General features: G+C 44.5%; 1 long non-coding RNA gene across 1 annotated transcript; it reads left to right on the top strand.

Annotated features, from left to right (window-relative positions):
* Positions 1 to 1,836: 1,836 nt before the first annotated feature.
* LOC148143301 (uncharacterized) lies at positions 1,837 to 19,355 on the top strand. The gene is made up of 3 exons (XR_015751162.1): positions 1,837 to 2,094; positions 10,002 to 10,379; positions 18,798 to 19,355. It is a non-coding gene; the product is annotated as an uncharacterized LOC148143301 (long non-coding RNA).
* Positions 19,356 to 19,588: the final 233 nt, after the last annotated feature.

Genomic DNA, 19,588 nt, shown 5'->3' with positions numbered 1-19,588 from the left:
TCAGGGCTCTATGGGAGACTACAGCTGCATCACAAAAAAAAACCTCTGTAGTAAATAGGTCCTCTTCTGTTGAATGAGAGGAAACATCTTCTTCCTCAACATGAGACACAACCACTGTACCCCCACAGCCCATTACAGTAAATTGAGCCCATCTCCTGTTGAATGAATGGGTGAGAACACCTTCCTTCTGAACCCCTCGAGCCCATTGTAGTAAAGGGGCGGGGACACTGAAGGGCCTGCGAACCTCTCCACCAATCCTAAAGGCTGCGGTTGGTGCGGACGAATCGGAGAGCGACAATCCGGGTTGTGGCTTCCTTTTTGACTGCAAAGCCGGCCGCCATTGGTCAGGTGGAGTAAGGTGCGCTCTGATTGGAGGAGGCACGGATGACGCGCGTCACTGAAGGAGGAGACGGAAAGAAGAAGAAAAACAAAGATGGCGGCGCGAGGCTGCGGTTTTCTCATCGACTCTGCGGGCGGTTTCTGACGGAGGGAGGGGGCAGACAGGCACCGTTTACCTCAGAAAATACATTTTAAATTAAAGCCGGAACTTTTCAAACAAAAGTTGTGAAGAAAAGGAGACCGTCCCCGGTGGGGTTTATTGTTTATTTGTGTATAATTCCCGGGGCCCGGGAAGGGGGAGGTGACGGTTACCGGGTGAACGAGAAAACAAATTAAAAATGTCGGCGGTGGAGGAGAGAGAGCCGGCGCCCGCGGCTTCTTCGGCGGCGGCCGGAGCCCAGGAGCTCAACAACCCCCCGGAGCTGGAGGAAGGTCCGAGCTCCAAGAAGCGGGGGGTCCGGCTGGAGGCTGGATTTGCTCAAGGCTTGTATCTATTAACTTATTTAAATGGTACCTACTGTATGGGGCTATGGTTTACATTAAAACCGGAGGGTCATGTCAGAGTGTTTGTTTATATTGAGCAGTTGTAGTTGGTAAAATACACTCCCTGGAGGAGCACCTTCTATGATGCTGCGTTTCTTGCCTTCTGCCCTTCCCCCATTTGTTATCTCCCATCCTGATTTTACATTTTATTTGGTCAAATTTAATTTCACAATAATCGGACATTGTATTCACTGTGTGCTATCAATTTGTTTGTTGGAATATTGTAAGACAAAATTAATGGTGTAATTTCATTTCTGATGTCAGAGTTTGACATTGAATGTGCAGATGTGAATACCAGTAAGATGTGAAAATAAATCAAGAACTCCTGCTTTTAACAAATGCAGTTCACTGATTGTTAGAAACGAAAATCGCTTCTCAATAATCGCTCTAGACAAATTCAGGAAAACAAAGTTTTATTAACAAGTCAAGTCTGCAGAGTCGGGCACCCTTAAAGAAAAGGCGCGCTGAGGCTTACAAAGTCTCCATTATTTATAGGACAAGTCCCTCCTCTCCTTGGCTCCAACAAGCCATGAGGTTCACATTCTTAAAAACATCATTATTTTTATCACAAAGTCTGCAACAAAAGGCTCCAGAGTCTCCAAAGTTTGTTGTTTTTCTCACCCTGTAGTCTTATCAGTCAAAAGCTTTAATCTTGAAACAGATGTCTCAAGTCGTACTCCCATCCTGGAGTCTTATCAGCGAAGGACTCATCCTTCTCTGCTGTGTGAATGGCTTCATTAATCAAGAGCCTGCATGCTTTTACGATAGCTCACAAATTGTCAGCATTCTGCACAATTTAAACTACTCTACTTTTGAGTATATAAAATGGTTGTTAGAAAAGAAACGAAGGTTTTGTCTTTTATTATAGATCAGTCTGTGGTCCAGGCACATCTTAAAGTTTAAACCGAAATTACCTCTTACACTGATATTAATGGCTTTGTCTCATTTCGGGGTGCTGATTCAAGTCTGACCAACAGACTCTTTCATCCCGTCATCCAACTTAATTAAAGTCTGATAGAAAATAACTCTGGCAGGCTAAAATTTATACAATTTATTTATAAGATTTATTTACAAGTCCGTTGTGCTTGACGTGGTCTCCTTTGCTTTAGGGAGACTGGACTTGCAGAACGTTTCGGAGAACACCTCTGGGACAAGCGAAGTAAATGATCCACTGTCCTGTGGCTGAACACTTTAACTACCCCTCCCACTCAGGTAAGGCATGTGTGTCCTGGGCTGCCTCCATCGCCAAACTCTAGCCACCTGACACCTGGACGAAGAACACTTCATCTTCCATTATGGGACCATCCAACAATTGGGATCAGTATAGATTTCACCAGTTTCCTCAATTCCACCCTCCCCCTCCCCCTTAACAAGCTTTATAGGATAGTTAAGTATGGGATCAGAAAAAAAATGCATTTTCATCTTATACTTTGGTAAACATGGTAACTAGACTTAGTCTACAATAATCTATAAAGAGAAAAGGATCATAAGTCACGGTAATGGAAAAATTGATAAGGAATGAAAGGGGGAATGCTTGCTAAGATACAGTGGAAATGGGGGGAATTTCATGCAAAACTAATTTAGAGGTATGTGGGAAAATATAGACACTGCAGTACTGAACATGACAGCAAACTGTCCTTTTCAGAAAGGTGCATTTGCAAGACGTCAGACAGAGATGCATAAAATTCCTACAGTGCAGAAAGAGGCCATTTGTCACATTGAGTCTGCACTGACCCACCAAAGAGCATCCCATTCAGAATCACCCCATGCCCCTGCATTTACCATGGCTAATCCACCTAGCCTACACATCATGGAGCAATTTAGCCCGGTCAGTCCACCCACCCTCCATATCTTTGGACTGTGGGAAGAAACGCCTGTAGACAGGGAGAACATCCAAACTCCACACAGTCTGTCACCTGAAGTTGGAATTGAACCTGGGTCCCTGGCGTTGTGAGGTAGCAGTGCTAAGCACCGTACTACCCCAATATGTTATAAAATTTGAAAAAACCCACTAAGTTGTAAATTTGTTCGTATGAAGATATTACTGCAAATGATTGGAAGCAATAGTCCAAATGAAATCTTTTTGAGTGTGATCCAAAACGTAATTCTAATCTAATGATTGAAAATGCTTCGACCTCTGGAATGGTCTGTGAGAGTATGTGTTGGAATTAGATTCAATTATGGCATTCAAAAGAGAGTTGGAACATTAAACTGAAAAGTAAAGTAATTGCAGTGTTCGGTGAAGAGAAGTACTAGGTTCTGTGGTGATTATAATGTCAGTTAGGTGGATCGCACAGAATATGAGTTCCTTGATTGGGGCTGTTAACCCGGTCCAATCGGGGAGCCCTGGCTGACAGAAACAGGCATGTCAGAGGTTCTTTTCACTCTGAGCAAACTGGACCAGTGTCAAGGTTTCTGCACATGTAAATAAAGGGTAACATGGTGACACGCCTCTGTGGGGTTGTTTCAGGTACAATCCCCATATTTCCAGGCTGGCTGTCTCCCATTGGATAGTTGACATGTGAATCTCCTGGTCAAAGAGGCGCATGTCTGGGGATTGACCAATAGGAAGCCCAGAAGGACTAGAAGGTGCCGGCTCCTCCTACTAATCAGAGTTTCCCACCCCCTCCCCATGTCTAAATGCAGAAGTTGGACCATGAGCTTCTGAAGCTGCTGCTGCTCCTCTCTCAATGAAGATTGATCTTCACCTCAAAGTGCAACTTTCTCCCTCTTTCCAATATTTGTTGGTACAACACTTTTTTTTCGAAGGATGCCATCTTTTCTGATCATCACAGTTAAAGGGGTGTCTTCCATATGATATTCAAAGGGACGGTCAGTTAGGAAGGCAGGGTCATGTCTTGTGTTATTGTGTGGTATGTGTGAAAGCTGCAACAAGACATCTCAACTGCGATGCTCAGTGCTCTGACTGATGAAAGCAAGCGGGCCAAAAGCCTTTCCTGTCTACCTGTGACTCCACTTTCTAGGAGCTATGAACCTGCACCCTAGATCTCTCGGTTTGAATACTGCATGTGAAACAGATTCGATGCTTATTGGTAGACATTATTAGTTGGTGCTTATCTCGACTATTTCAGTACCTTATCTCGATACATAATTCCTGGCTCTCTAATCGTATACTTTTGTTATTCTTTTCTGCCTTTAATATAGCACTGAATCTATTTCACATGCAGTGTCTCCAACCAAGAAGTTCGAGACACTGCATGTGACACTGCAGTGTCTCGAAGAAGTCCTAGAAAGTGGAGTCATGGGTAGACAGGGAGATGAAGAAGACTTTCAGCATGCTTGCTTTCATTGGTCAGAGCATCGAGTATAGGAGTTGGGACATCTTGTTGCAGCTGTACAAGATGTTGGTAAGGAGTACAGCATGCAATTCTAGTCACCCTACTGTTGGAAGGATATTACTAAGTAGAAAGGATGCAGAAAAGATTTACTAGGATGCTACTTGGCTGGAAGGTTGTTATAAGGAGAGGCTGGATAGGCTAGGACTTCTTTTTTCCCCAGGAGCACAGGGGACTGAGACGTGATATAAAATCACGAGAGGCATAGATAAGGCAGACAGCCAAAGCTTTTTCCCCATGTGGGGGTCTAAACTTAGAGGACATAAGTTTAAGGTGAGTGGAGGAGAGATATAAATGGGTCCAGAGGGGCAAACGTTTACACGGAGAGAGTGGAGAATGTCTCGAACAGATTGGTAGAGGTGGTGGTGGAAGCGAATACAATTTTGTCGTAGAGTAATGGAAACAGACCCTTTGGTCCAACCCGTTCATGCTGACCAGATATCCCAACCCAATCTAGTCCCACTTGCCAGCACCGGGCCCATATCACTCCAAACCCTTCCTATTCATATACCCATCCAAATGCGTCTTAAATGTTGCAATTGTACCAGCCTCCATCACATCCTCTGGCAGCTCATTTCATACACGTACCACTCTCTGCGTGAAAAAGTTGCCCCTTAGGTCTCTTTTATATCTTTCCCCTCTCACCCTAAACCTATGACCTCTAGTTCTGGACTCTCCGACGCTAGGGAAAAGACTTTGCCTATTTATCCTACCCATGCCCCTCATAATTTTGTAAACCTCTATAAGGTCACCCCTCAGCCTCCGACGCTCCAGGGAAAACAGCCCCAGCCTGTTCAGCCTCTCCCTGTAGCTTAGATCCTCCAATCCTGGCAACATCCTTGTAAATCTTTTCTGAACCCTTTCAAGTTTCACAACATCTTTCCGATAGGAAGGAGATCAGAATTGCATGCAATATTCCAACAGCGGCCTAACCAATGTCATGTACAGCCGCAACATGACCTCCCAACTCCTGTACTCAATACTCTGACCAATATAGGAAAGCATACCAAATGCCTTCTTCACTATCCTACCTACCTGTGACTCCACTTTCAAGGAACTATGAACCTGCACTCCAAGGTCTTTGTTCAGCAACATTCCCTAGGATCTCCCATGGGGAACCTTGTCGAACGCATTATTGAAGTCCATATAGATCACATCTACTGCTCTGCCCTCATCAATCTTCTTTGTTACTTCTTCAAAAAACTCAGTCAAATTTGTGAGACTTGATTTCCCAAGCACAAAGCCATGTTGACTATCCCGAATCAGTATTTGCCGTTCCAAATACATGTACTTCCTGCCCCTTAGGATTCCTTCCAACAACTTGCCCACCATCGAGGTCAGGCTCACCAGTCTATAGTTCCCTGGTTTGTCTTTACCCCCCTTCTTAAACAGTGGCACCACGTTTGCCAACCTCTTGTCTTCTGGCACCTCACCTGTGACTATCGATGATACAAATATCTCAGCAAAAGGCCCAGCAATCACTTCTCTAGCTTCCCACAGAGTTCTTGGGTACACCTGATCAGGTCCTGGGGATTTATCAACTTTTAACCGTTTCAAGGCATCCAGCATTTCCTCCTCTTTAATCGGGACATTTTGCAAGATGTCACCATCTATTTCCCTACAGTCTATATCTCCCCCATTTTTTGTGGCTCCACACAAAGGCCCCCTTGCTGTTCTTTGAGGGACCCTATTCTCTCCCTAGTTACCCTTTTGTCCTTAATATATTTGTAAAAACCTTTTGGACTCTCCTTAATTCTATTTGCCAAAGGTATCTCATGTCCCCTTTTTGCCCTCCTGATTTCCCTTTTAAGTATACTGCTACTGCCTTTATACTCTTCTAAGGATTCACTCTATCTATCCCTGACATATGCTTCCTTCTTTTTCTTAACCAAACCCTCAATTTCTTTAGTCATCCAGCATTCTCTGTACCTACCAGCCTTCCCTTTCACCCTGACAGGAGTATACTTTCACTGGATTCCCATTTTCCAGCCGTCCCTTTACCTGCGAACATCTGCCTCCAATGAACTTTCAAAAGTTCTTGCCTAATACCGTCAAAATTGGCATTTCTCCAATTTAGAACTTCAACTTTTAGATCTGGTCTATCCTCTTCCATCACTATTTTAAAACAAATAGAATTATGGTTGGTGGCCCCAAAATGCTCCCCCACTGACACCTCAGTCACCTTCCCTGCCTTATTTCCCAAGAGTAGGTCAAGTTTTCCACCTCCTCTAGTAGGTACATCCACATACTGAATTAGAAAATTGTCTTGTACACAATTAAGAAATTCCTCTCCATATAAACCTTTAACACAATGGCAGTCCCAGTCGATGTTTGGAAAGTTAAAATCCCCTACCATAACTACCCTATTATTCTTACAGATAGCTGAGATCTCCTTACAAGTTTGTTTCTCAATTTCCCTCTGACTATTGGGGGCTGTATAATACAATCCCAATAAGGTGATCATCCCTTTCTTATTTCTCAGTTCCACCCAAATAACTTCCCTGGATGTATTTCCAGGAATATCCTCCCTCAGCACAGTTGTAATGCTATCCCTTATCAAAAATGCCACGCCCCTTCCTCTCTTGCCTCCCTTTCTATCCTTTCTGTAGCATTTGTATCCTGGAACATTAAGCTGCCAGTCCTGCCCATGCCTGAGCCATGTTTCTGTAACTGCTATGATATCCCAGTCCCATGTTCCTAACCATGCCCTGAGTTCATCTGCCTTCCCTGTTCGGCCCCTTGCATTGAAATAAATGCAGTTTAATTTATTAGTCCGACCTTGTCCCTGCCTGCCCTGACTGTTGACTCACTTCTGTTCTCAGCTGTACCCGTCTCAGATCGATCTCTTTCCTCACTATCTCCTTGGGTCCCACCCCCCCCCCCCCCCCCCACCAACCTTGCTAGTTTAAATCCTCCCAAGCAGTTCTCGCAAATTACCCTGCCAGTATATTCGTCCCCTTCCAATTTAGGTGCAATCCGTCCTTCTTGTACAGCTCACTTCTACCCCAAAAGAGATTACAATGATCCAAAAATGTGAATCCTTCTCCCATACACCAGCTCCTCAGCCATGCATTAATCTGCTCTATCCTCCTATTCCTGCTCTCACTAGCTCGTAGCACTGGGAGTAATCCAGATATTACTACCCTTGAGGGCCTCCTTCTTAAATTTCTGCCTAACTCTCTCTAATCTCCCTTCAGAGTCTCAACCTTTTCCCTTCCAATGTCATTGGCTCCAATGTGGACAATGACCTCCTACTGGCCCATCTCCCCTGTGAGAACATTCTGCACCCTCTCTGGGACAGCCTTGATCCTGGCACCAGGGAAACAACACACCATTCTGCTTTTTCTCTGCTGGCCACAGAACGTCTGTCTGTACCTCTGACTACAGAATCCCCTAACACGATTGATCTCTCATTGCATTAGAGCCAGTCTCAATACCAGAAACTTGGCTGTTCATGCTACGTTCCCCTGAGGATCCATCACCTCCTACATTTTCCAAAACACCATACCTGTTTGAAATGGATATATCCACAAAAGACTCCTGCCCTTGGTGCTGACCTCTCTCACCCTCCCTGGAGTGAACCCATCTATGTGACTGTATCTGAGACTTTCCCCCCTTCCTATAACTGCCATCCATCACATACTGTTGCTGTTGCAAATTCCTCATCGCTTCTATCTGTCTGTCCAACCGATCCACTCAATCTGATAAGATTAGCATCCAACAGCATTTATGGCAGATATAATCCACAGTAACCCTTAAACTCTCTTTAAACTCCCACATTTGACAAGAAGTACATATCACTGCAAAGGCCATTTTTGCTCCTTCACAATCTACAGACCCAGAAAATAATACCGTTTTATTCCTCTACAAACACTGCTCCAGGTTAAATTAATAGCTATGGCTTATATTTTATGTTTAATCAAAAGACTTGTCTCCAAAAACACATCATCAAGAAAGAATCCACTATACTCACTACTGCAGCTTTTCTCTTGGGACAGACTTAAAACAACAATTAACTTATCTAATTCTGTGCTGTGAACTTCGCCCAATAGTTCCTCCAAGATTCGTTGTGAATTTCACTGTTTGTTAATTTTCCCAGATGCACTCCGATGTCCAGCGATACACGAATTCAAACAGTCATTGAAGAAACATTTAGACAGATACATGGATGGGAGGGGTATGGAGGGATATGGCCTAAATGCAGGGAATGGGACTAAATTAATTGTGAAAACTAGGCATCATAGGAACTGTTTCCATGCTATAGACCTCTATGACTCAATTTCAAGACAGAGGGTTAGAATCGTAGAATCCCTACAATGGGGAAGCAGGCCATTCGGTCCACCAAGTTGCCACTGACCCTCCAAAGAACATCCCACTCAGATCTACCCCAACCCTGCATTTTCCATGGCTAATCCCCTGAGCTTGCTTATCCCTGGACACTGGTAATTTAGCATAGCCAATCCACCTAACCTACACATCCCTGAACACTATGGGTACATCTGCACGGCCAATTCACCCTAACCTGCACCTCTTTGACTGTGGGAGGAAACCGATGCCAACACTGGGGTAATGTTCACACCCCACATGAACATTGCCCAAGGCTGGAATTGAACCTGGTCCCTGGTGCTGTGAGGCAGCAGTGTTAACCACTGAGCCATTGTGCTGCCCCATGGTTATTATGATACTAAAGGTTTTAATTTGATATTTTAAGTTAAGAACAACACCTGTGCCCCCTGTAACCCTGCAAGTTTATTTTTGTTTCAAATACCCATTCAGTTTTGAAATCATTGATCCTTTGACTGGTGGGGAGAGTTTCAAAGAGATTTACCAGATGTTGTTGGGGATGGAGGGTTTGAGCTATGTGGATAGGATGGATCGGTTGGGACTCTTCTCACTGGAGCTTCAGACATTGAAGGTGACCTGGTAGAGGTTTATAAAATCTTGAGGGGTATAGATAAAGTGAATGAGGTGTATTTTCCATAGGCTGGGGGATTTCAAAACTAGATTAGATTAGATTAGATTACTTTACAGTGTGGAAACAGGCCATTCGGCCCAACAAGTCCACACCGACCCGCCGAAGCGCACCGACCCAGACCCATTCCCCTACAGTTACCCCTGCACCTAACACTACAGACAATTTAGCGTGGCCAATTCACCTAATCTGCACATTTTTGGAGTGTGGGAGGAAACCGGAGCACCCGGAGGAAACCCACGCAGACACGGGGAGAATGTGCAAACTCCACACAGTCAGTCGCCTGAGGCGGGAAATGAACCCGGGTCTCTGGCGCTGTGAGGCAGCAGTGCTAACCACTGTGCCACCGTGCCGCCCACTAAGGGGCACATTTTTAGGGTGAGAGGAGACAGAAGTGGCAAAGGTCTTTTACACAGTGGTTCATGTGTGGAATGAACTGCCAGAGGGAGTGGTGGTGCTGCTACAATTACAACATTTAAAAGGAGAGGTGTGGGGGGGATATTGGGTCAGCAGCAGGCAAGTGGGACGAGTTTAGTTTGGGATTATGTTCAGCATGGACTAGTTGAACCGAAGGGTCTGTTTCCATGCCTTACAACTCGAGGAGTCATTCAGGTTACGATGGTCTGACTATCCAGATAACGCATGTGCTCACATCCCTATTAGTCTCTGATCAAATGTTACGGTATATAAGATAACAGAATGTAAAGGAAGATCTTTTGGTTTTGGCGATGTGGAAACCAGAATTATCTGTTCTAAATCTCTGCGCTGACTTTCATAATCTCTTTATACAGGTTACAAGAAGGGAAGGATCTACAGAGAGAAGTCTGAAAGCAAAAGTCATTTCAGGTCTGAAACAGACACTCAACTCGCCATGATCTGAAGATCACAAGTCTCTGGACCTCAAATGTGAAACATTTATCTATTCTGTTGGCTTCAAAAGTTTTTAAACATCAGTGCGATTGGAAATGCATGGAGTGTGAGAACACGCACAGATGTGTGTGAAAGTGTTCGACTGACCATCAGAGGAAGTATTCCCAGGAACACTACCTGAGTGAGAGTCTTCCTGTGTACTTGGCTGTGGAAGGAGCTTGAACCAGTTAGACAGATCGAATCCTCACTGCACAATTGTTACGGACCAGACCGGATCCCCGAACAAATACTTTAAGAAGGTAGCCGTGACCCTCATTTTTTTCTCATTTTAAAGCCATATGTGAAATGTGACTGCTGGCCGTTAAGCAAAACATGATTTGCTTAAAGGCTGTCATTAAAATACAGCTAAAGAGAGAAATTTAGGATAATTCTGCAGACTGGAAACTTAATAGACACAGAGTAACTGTTACTAACTAACTATTCCGATACAGTAACATCCCTTTAAACACACCCTTTTTGGCAAAAAGGCGAATTCCAACACACATTTTCACATCGTGTTCTCCAGAAGGAACAAACCAACGAGCAAATTCAGAGAGTAGCAGCCAAGAGACACTCACTGAAGCTTCCAACTCCTCCTGCTTAAGGCAAAAATCTAAAATAAAAGTAGGAAATGTGGTCGAGGGTGCTGGACACACCCAAGCTGCTCCCATTGGTCTGTTCTGAATGTTGTGGTTGTGCTAGCCTCCGCCACTTCCTCTAATGGCACGTTCTGTGTGCGCACCACCCTCTGGGTTGGGGGTGGAGGTTGCCCATTGGGTCCTGTTTGTGTCTTTTCTCTCTCATCTTGGACCTATGCCCCATGGTTCTGGACTCCCCCATTCTTGGGGGTGGGGGGGGGGATCCTTAACTATTCACCCTACCCACACCCCTCATGATTTTGTAAACCTCTATAAGGTCACCCCTCTTCTTGTAAATCTCATTAATGCAAAGCCAAAGATTCATCAATGTCCAACTGACAGATGTCCAGCTCCCAAAATAGTCTCTCATATTAATTTCCATCAGAAAGTGGTGATGCCAAGACAATGTCTTGCTCCCTCTGAGGTAAGGACTTGGCCACTTCATCCGGCCGATAGTTGTATGAATCGTAGAAGAATCATGGAATCTCTACAGTGCAGAAACAGGCCCTCAGCCCAACAATCCATACTGAGTCTCTGAAGAGTAACCCACCCACACCCATTCTTCTACCCTATTGCTCTACATTTACCCCTGACTAATGCACCGCACCGACACATCCCTGAACACTATGGGACAATTAAGCATGATCAATTCACCCTAACCAGCACATCTTTGGATTGTGGGAGGGAATGAAGCAACCAGAGGAAACCCACACAGACACTGGGAGACAACTTGGAAACTCCACACACACAGTTGCCCCGAGGGAGGAATCGAACTCTGACTCAGCCAGCAATTAAGACCCTGGCAATTTCCACTCACTTCCAGCCTCTTGTCTCAAAAGTGACTGGAATTGTCACAATTCTGACAACCTTACAGAGGGGAGGGAGCAACTGGAGATTTATTTTCAGAGTCCAGATTTATTTTCAGAGCAACTCCAATTCACGCTGTGTCAGTCGGTTTCCCTTCGTATGATCAACCTTACCCATGTCGTCTTTTCCCCAGAGATGGGGAATTGAAGATTAGAGGGGATGAATTTGAGATGTGAGGGGAAAGACTTAGGAAGGACCTGAGGGGAAACGTCTTCATGTAGAGGGTGGTGCAACAGTTCTGGTCGCCACATTACCAAAAGGATATGGGCGCTTTGGACAGAGAGCAGAGAAGGTTTATGAGGATGTTGCCTGGTGTGGAAGGTGCTAGGTATGAAGAGAGGTTAGGTTTGTTTTCATTAGCAAAAAAGGAGATTGAGGGGGGACCTGATTGAGGTTTACAAAATCATGAAATGTATAGACAGGGTGGATAGAGATAAGCTTTTTCCCAGGGTGAAGCCCTTCACCCTGGGAAAGGTCATGCTTTCAAGGTGAGAGGTGGAAAGTTTAAAGGGGATACATGCGTCAAGTACTTTACACAGAGGGTGATGGGCACCTGGAACCATTGCCAGCAGAGGTAGTAAAGGTAGGCATGGTAGATTCATTTAAGATGCATCTAGGCAGATGCATGAGTAGGTGGGGAGCAGAGGGATACAGATGCTTAGGAAGTGGGCAACAGGTTTACACAGTAGGTTTGATCGGCTCAGGCTTGGAGGGCTGAAGGGCCTGTTCCTGGGCTGTAAATTTTCTTTGTTCTTTGTATGTGGAGTTGGCTGCCAGAGAAAGTGGTTGAGACAGATACAATAACAACGTTTAAAAGGCATCTGGATGGGTTTTTGGATCATAGAATTATAGCATCTCTACAGTGTGGCAACAGTCCCTTTGGCCCAAAACATTCACACTGGCCTTCTGAAGAGTATCTCACCCAGACCCATTCCCCTATTATTCTCCATCTTCCTCTATAAGAGTACCCTTCAGTTTCCAGAGAAAAAAATCCCAGTCTATTCAACCTCTCCCTATAACTCAATTTTTCCAGACTCGGTAGCATCCTAGTAAATCTGTTCTGCACTCTTTCTAGTTTAATAATTTCCTTTCAATAGTAGGGTGACAAGAACTGAAGGCAGTATTCTGAAAGTGGTCTCACGAAGATCGTATAAAGCTGCAACAAAATGTCCCAACTCAATAAATACTGAGAAATTGGACATTGGTAATCAGAAACAAAAACAGAAGTTGCTGGAAAAGCTCAGCAGATCTGGCAGCATCTGTGGAGAGAAATCAGAGTTAACATTTTGGGATCAGTTTTGAGGGGCACCAGACCCAAAACCTAAACTCTGATTTCTCTCCATGGGATGCTCCAATGCTCAGTGCTCTGACCAATGAAAGCAAGCGTGCTGAAAGTCATCTTCACCGCCCTGCCTACCTCTGAGTCCACGTTCAAGGAACTATGCACCTGCACCCTCTAGCTCACTTACAATTGACATGTATGTCCTGCCCTGGTTTGACCCACCAAAATGCATTGATCGAAATTAAACTCCATCTGCCAATCTTCAGTCCATGGCCCACTTAGAGTCATAGAGTAAGACAGCATGGAAACAGGCCCTTTGGCCTAAACTGGTCCATGGTGCCCACCCAGCTAGTTCCAATTAGAGTCATAGAGATATACAGTACAGAAGTGATCCTTCAGTCTAACTCATCCATACTTACCAGATATCCTAACCTAATCTAGTCCCATTTGCCAGCACTTAGCCCATATCTCTATAAGCACTTCCTTTATTCATATACCCATCCAGATGTCTTTTAAATGCTGCAGTTGTACCAGCCTCCACCACTTCCTATGGCAGCTCATTCCAAACATGCACCACCCTCTGCTTGAAAAAGTTGCTCCTCAGGTCCCTTCCCCTTTCACCCTATACCTATGCCCTATAGTTCTGACTTTCCCACCGCAGGGAAAAGACCTTGTATATTTACCCTGTCCATGCTCCTCATGATTTTATCAACCTCTAAAGTCACCCCTCAGCCTCCGATGCTCCAGGGAAAACAGCCCTCTGATTTTGGTGCAGCATCTTGTATAGTTTCAGCTGACCTCAATGTATTTCCAATGAAGTTAATCATTTCACTGAATGATAAAGAGATGGACAGGGTTGTGGTCTGGCCCCGGACCTTTGTGACGTTTCCCTGACTCTGATCTCCCTCCTTGAGGCTTTTTCACACTGGATCCTGTATTCATATAACATTTACCGGCTGCATCGTGGCAACCGCCAATTCATTGGATACTTGCCCATCGCTTCAGGAACCTTTTAAATTCCTCATTAAAGACGATCCAAATGCATATTGATCTTTGATCAGTTCCATCAAATTTATGGTTACACCTACTGTTAGAATTCTTTAGCTAATAAGTTGTTGCTTCCCATGTTTACCAGTCACCTCTATCTTTATCCTTGGGTGTCTTATGATGTATTCATTCACCTCACATTCCAATGTTTGCTAATTTCTGTATCAATGATTCGTTCCTCTCCATATGATATGGGGCTGCTTTCACTATCTGAAACTGGTTGGAATCTTTTCTTCTAATGCTTTAATGATTTTTTTGTTGTGCAGGTAGATCTGTAACTACTAAAGGACCTATATCTATAAATATTTGAAGGATCTTCGCGTCATAGAGATGTACAGCACAGAAACAGACCCTTTGGTCCAACCTGTCCATGCCGACCAGATATCCCAACCCAATCTAGTCCCACCTGCCAGCACCCGGCCCATATCCCTCCAAACCCTTCCTATTCATATACCCATCCAAATGTCTCGTAAATGTTGCAATTGTACCAGCCTCCACCACATCCTCTGGCAGCTCATTCCATACACGTACCACCCTCTGCGTGAAAAGGTTGTCCCTTAGGTCTCTTTAATATCTTCCCCTCTCACCCTAAACCTATGCCCTCTAGTTCTGGACTCCCCCACCCCAGGGAAAAGACTTTGTCTGTTTATCCTATCCATGCCCCTCATAATTTTGTAAACCTCTATAAGGTCACCCCTCAGCCTCCGACGCTCCAGGGAAAGCAGCCCCAGCCTGTTCAGCCTCTTCCGATAGTTCAAATCCTCCAACCCTGGCAACATCCTTGTAAATCTTTTCTGAACCCTTTCAAGTTTCACAACATCTTTCTGATAGGAAGGAGACCAGAATTGCACGCGATATTCCAACAGTGGCCTAACCAATGTCCTGTACAGCCACAACACGACCTCGCAACTCCTGTACTCAATACTCTGACCAATATAGGAAAGCATACCAAATGCCTTCTTCACTATCCTACCTACCTGTGACTCCACTTTCAAGGAGCTATGAACCTGCACTCCAAGGTTTCTTTGTTCAGCAACCTAATCTAAATATTAGAACAGATTGATTAAATAATTAAAGAGTCGACAGAGTTATTATCGTTTTACTTGTCAGAACTATCTTAAGCAAACATTTTTCCCAAGATGTCTAACTCCTGTCAACTATGTTCCGCTGCATTAACCATGGCTAGTTGTCTGTGTCCTGCTCAGTTATGGCCAGTCAGAACAGGAAAAGACTTTGGCTCTTCACCCTATCTGTGCCCCTCATCATTTTATAAACTTCTGGAATTGTCTGAAGACAAGTATCTGTGATGCTGGAGATCACTGGAGGAGGCCAAGATGGATCATCCACTTGGTACTTCTGGCTGAAGATTGCTGTGAGTGCTTCAGCCTGATTTTTTTGTGCTGATGTGCTGGGCTCTTCCATCATTGAGGATGGGGATATTGGTGGAGCCACCTCCTCCAATGAATTTGTTAATTGTCCACTACTGGATAGGGTAGGACTGCAGAGCTTCGATCTGATCCATTGGTTGCATTATTATTATTCACAATTTATAATAATGATTTGGAGTTGGGGATAATGGGTCACAGGTCAAAGTTTGCAGAGGACTGTGAAACTTTGCAGAGGAACATAGATATTTTGAGTGAGTGGGCAAAGGTCTGCAGATGGAAAACAATGTTAATAAATGTGAAGTCATCCATTTTCATGGGAATAGCAGTAAAAAGGACTATGACTTAATGGTGAGAAGTTGCAGCATGCTGCTGTGCAGAGGGACCTGGGTGTCCTTGGACACGAATCAGAGGGTTGGTCTGCAGGTGCAACGAGTAATTAAGACGGCAAATGGAATTTTGTCCATCATTACTAAAGGGATTGAGTTTAAAAGGCGGGAGTTATGTTGGCCGTTCCAACAATCAAGTTTACGCCATTCCCTCCGAAGAACGTTTCTCACAGATCCCCCTCCCACCCTATCCAGTCGTTTCTGCTGGTGGGTGAGACCTGGACTAGGGGTATTGGCCTCAATATGAGGGGGAGTAGAATTCGGACAGAGATGAGGAGGAACTGTTTTTCTGGGAGAGTACTGAATCTTTGGAATTCTCTGCCCAAGGAAGCAGTAGAGGCAGCTTCATTAAGTATATTCAAGACATAACTGGATGGATTTTTACATAATAGGGGAATTAAGGGTAGTCGGGATCATGCAGATAGGAGGAGCTGAGACAATGAATCGATCAGCCATGATTTTAATGAATGGCAGAGCCGGTTCAATGGGCCAAATGGCCTGCTCCTGCTTCTATTACTATGAAACTATAACCCTACATTTTCCATGGCTAACCCATCTAATCTGCACTTCCCTGGACACAATGGGCAATTTAGCATGGCCAATCTAAATTGAGGCTTGTGAGCATTGTAGTGATGTGAATAATGAACATCAGAGAATGATAGAAGGGGACAAGGAGGATAAATGTATCAGCACTCAAAATTGGATTCTAAAAATCACAAAACTTGAAACTAAAGAGTGTGTCTGAATGTGTGCTGCATTGTCACAAAACTGAATGAATTGACTGCACACGTTGAAGAGAATAATTATGATCGGAGACTCTTTACAGCGATGCGGCTTCAGGATGACAAGGATTAGATCCTGAATATTGAGGGGGTGCCATTCAAGTCAAATGGGAAGCTAGGTAAAGGTAGAGAGTTGGCACTGCTCATCAAAGCACTGATAACATGGTAGTGTGGTGTCAGCTTGGATTTCAGGTCCTGATTTCTCGTCCTCTGTTGATCTCCCTGTTCCCACAGAGGAAGATGTCAGCTGTTCTCAGCTCTGCTGAAGCTCTGACCTTCACCCCCACCCCCACCCCCCAGCCCTAACACCTTCTGGAACAATAAAACATTCAGTCGATCAAGGCCCATTCCACAATCTCCCAGCCTTAGGTCGCTTTTAAATCTTTGCCCTCTCACCCTAAACCAATGCCCTCTGGTTTCAGACTCCCCCACCCTGGGGCATAGATGTTACCTATTTCCCCTATCCGTGCCACTCATGATTTGATAAATCTCGACAAGTTCACCCTCTGCTTCTGACGGCCCAAGGGCAACATCCCCATCCTTTTCAGTCTCATTTTATACCACAAACCCTCCAATCCTGGCGACATCCTTATCAATCTATTGGAGTTTCACGATATCTTCCTATCCTATAGGAGGGAGACCAGAATCAAATGCAACATTCCAAAGGTGGCCTAACCAATGTCCTGTACAGCTGCAACTTGACCTTCCAACTCCTATACCCAATGCACTCAGTGGGTCAAATGGCCTCTTTCTGCACTGCAGGTGTTTTATGATTTTAATTGATATAATATGTAGATTTATATTAAATATAAATTGCTTCATATGGTGTAAGTCTGATATTCACTGTTGTACAAGCTGCATGGCTATGATCTTTTACCTAATATAGTAATGGAATTACATGCTGTATTTCTTGTCATCAATTTTATTTAATAGGTGAGCAGGAAGTCATTCAGCAACTTTACTGGCTTTATTTTATCAAGCAGTGGAGTTTAATTTAGATAAATGTGAGTTGCTGCATTTTGGGAAAGCAAATCTTAGCAGGACTTATGCACTTAATGGTAAAGTCCCAGAGAGTGTTGCTGAACAAAGACACCTTGGAGTGCAGGTTCATAGCTCCTTGACAGTGGAGTCACAGATAGATAGGATAGTGAAGACGGCGTTTGGTATGTTTTCCTTTATTGGTCAGAGTACAGGAGTTGGGAGGTCATGTTGCTGCTATACAGGACGTTGGTTAGGCCACTGTTGAAACATTGCGTGCAGTTCTGGTCTCTTTCCTATCTTGAAAGGATTCAGAAAAGATTTACAAGGATGTTGCCAGGGTTGGAGGATTTGAGCTATAGGAAGAGGTTGAATAAGCTGGGGCTGTTTTCCCTGGAGCGTCGGAGGCTGAGGGGTGACATTATAGAGGTTTATAAAATCATGAGGGGCACGGATAGGATGAACAGACAAAGTCTTTTCCCTGGGGTCGGGGAGTCCAGAACTAGAGGGCATAGGTTTAGGGTGAGAGGGGAAATATGTAAAAGGAACCTAAGAGGCAACTTTTTCACTCCGGTACATGTATGGAATGAGCTGCCAGAGGAAGTGGTGGGGGCTGGTACAATTGCAACATTTAAAAGGCATCTGGATGGGTATATGAATAGGAAGGGTTTGGAGGGATATGGGCCGGGAGCTGGCAAGTGGGACTAGATTGAGTTGGGATATCTGGTCGGCATGGACAGGTTGGACTGAAGGGTCTGTTTCTGTGCTGTAACCTGTATGACTCTATGATGTTTCATTTTCATATCCTTATTCAGTTTCATTTCCAAGTCATTGTAACCAAATGAAGTTTTCCTCAATACACACTTAAGGCTATCTGGCTGCCTGATGTGCCCTGGATAATATGTGATCAACAGGCATCTGGTAATCTACAGGAGTTGTCATTTTTTTTAGATTACTTAGTGTGGAAACAGGCCCTTCAGCCCAACAAGTCCACACCGACCCACCAAAGCGCAACCCACCCAGGCCTATTCTCCTACATTTACCCCTACACCTAACACTACAGGCAATTTAGCATGGCCAATTCACCTAACCTGCACATTTTTGGACTGTGGGAGGAAACCGGAGCACCTGGAGGAAACCCACACAGACATGGGGAGAATGTCCAAACTCCACACAGTCAGTCGCCTAAGGCGGGAATTGAACCCGGGTCTCTGGCGCTGTGAGGTACCAGTGCTAACCACCATGCCGCCCACATTATATTTATTTCACTGTACTGACAGTGATCACTTATTTTGTGAATTTCGTTGCAGGAAGACATGAGGAAAGAACCAAATGTTACATCAACCTCTGATGGAGCCACTTGATTTATTGGGAAAGGAAATCAAGGAAATCGTACCAAACATCATCTTCACTATCCTATCTACCTGCAACTCTGAAGGAATTATGAATCTGTACTCCAAAGTCTCTTTGTTCAGCAACACTCCCTAGGACCTTACCATTAAGTGTATAAGTCCTGATCTGATTGGTTTTTCAAAAATGCAGCACTTCGCATTCATCTGAATTAAACTCCATCTGCCACTCCACAGCCCATTGGCCCATCTCATCAAGATCCTGTTTTAATCAGAAGTAAACCTCTTCGCTGTCCACTATACCTCCAATTTTGGTGTCCTCTGCAAACTTACTCCACCTATGTTCATAGCCAAATCACTTATATAAATGATGAAAAGTAATGGACCCAGCACCGATCCTCGTGGCACACACTGGTCATAGGCCTCCTGTCTGAAAAGCACCCCTCCACCACTGTCTTCTACCTTTGAGCTAGAACTGAAAAAAATAATTCTGAGGTCAAACTGCCTTCCCTCGTTGTGGTTCTGTTCGCCGAGCTGGGAATTTGTGTTGCAGCCGTTTCGTCCCCTGTCTACGTGACATCCTCAGTGCTTGGGAGCCTCCTGTGAAGTGCTTCTGTGATCTTTCCTCCGGCATTTATAGTGGTTTGTATTTTCCGCTTCCGGTTGTCAGTTCCAGCTGTCCGCTGCAGTGGACAGATACAAATCACTATAAATGCCGGAGGAAACATCATAGAAGCGCTTCACAGGAGGCT

This window comes from Chiloscyllium plagiosum, unplaced genomic scaffold (assembly GCF_037043375.1).
Source record: "Chiloscyllium plagiosum isolate Xiang-an unplaced genomic scaffold, Cpla_swu_hap1 HiC_scaffold_27, whole genome shotgun sequence".
Lineage (NCBI taxonomy): Eukaryota > Metazoa > Chordata > Chondrichthyes > Orectolobiformes > Hemiscylliidae > Chiloscyllium > Chiloscyllium plagiosum.
The sequence above is the reverse complement of the archived record's forward strand: the minus strand, read 5'-3'. Positions and strand labels throughout refer to the sequence as shown.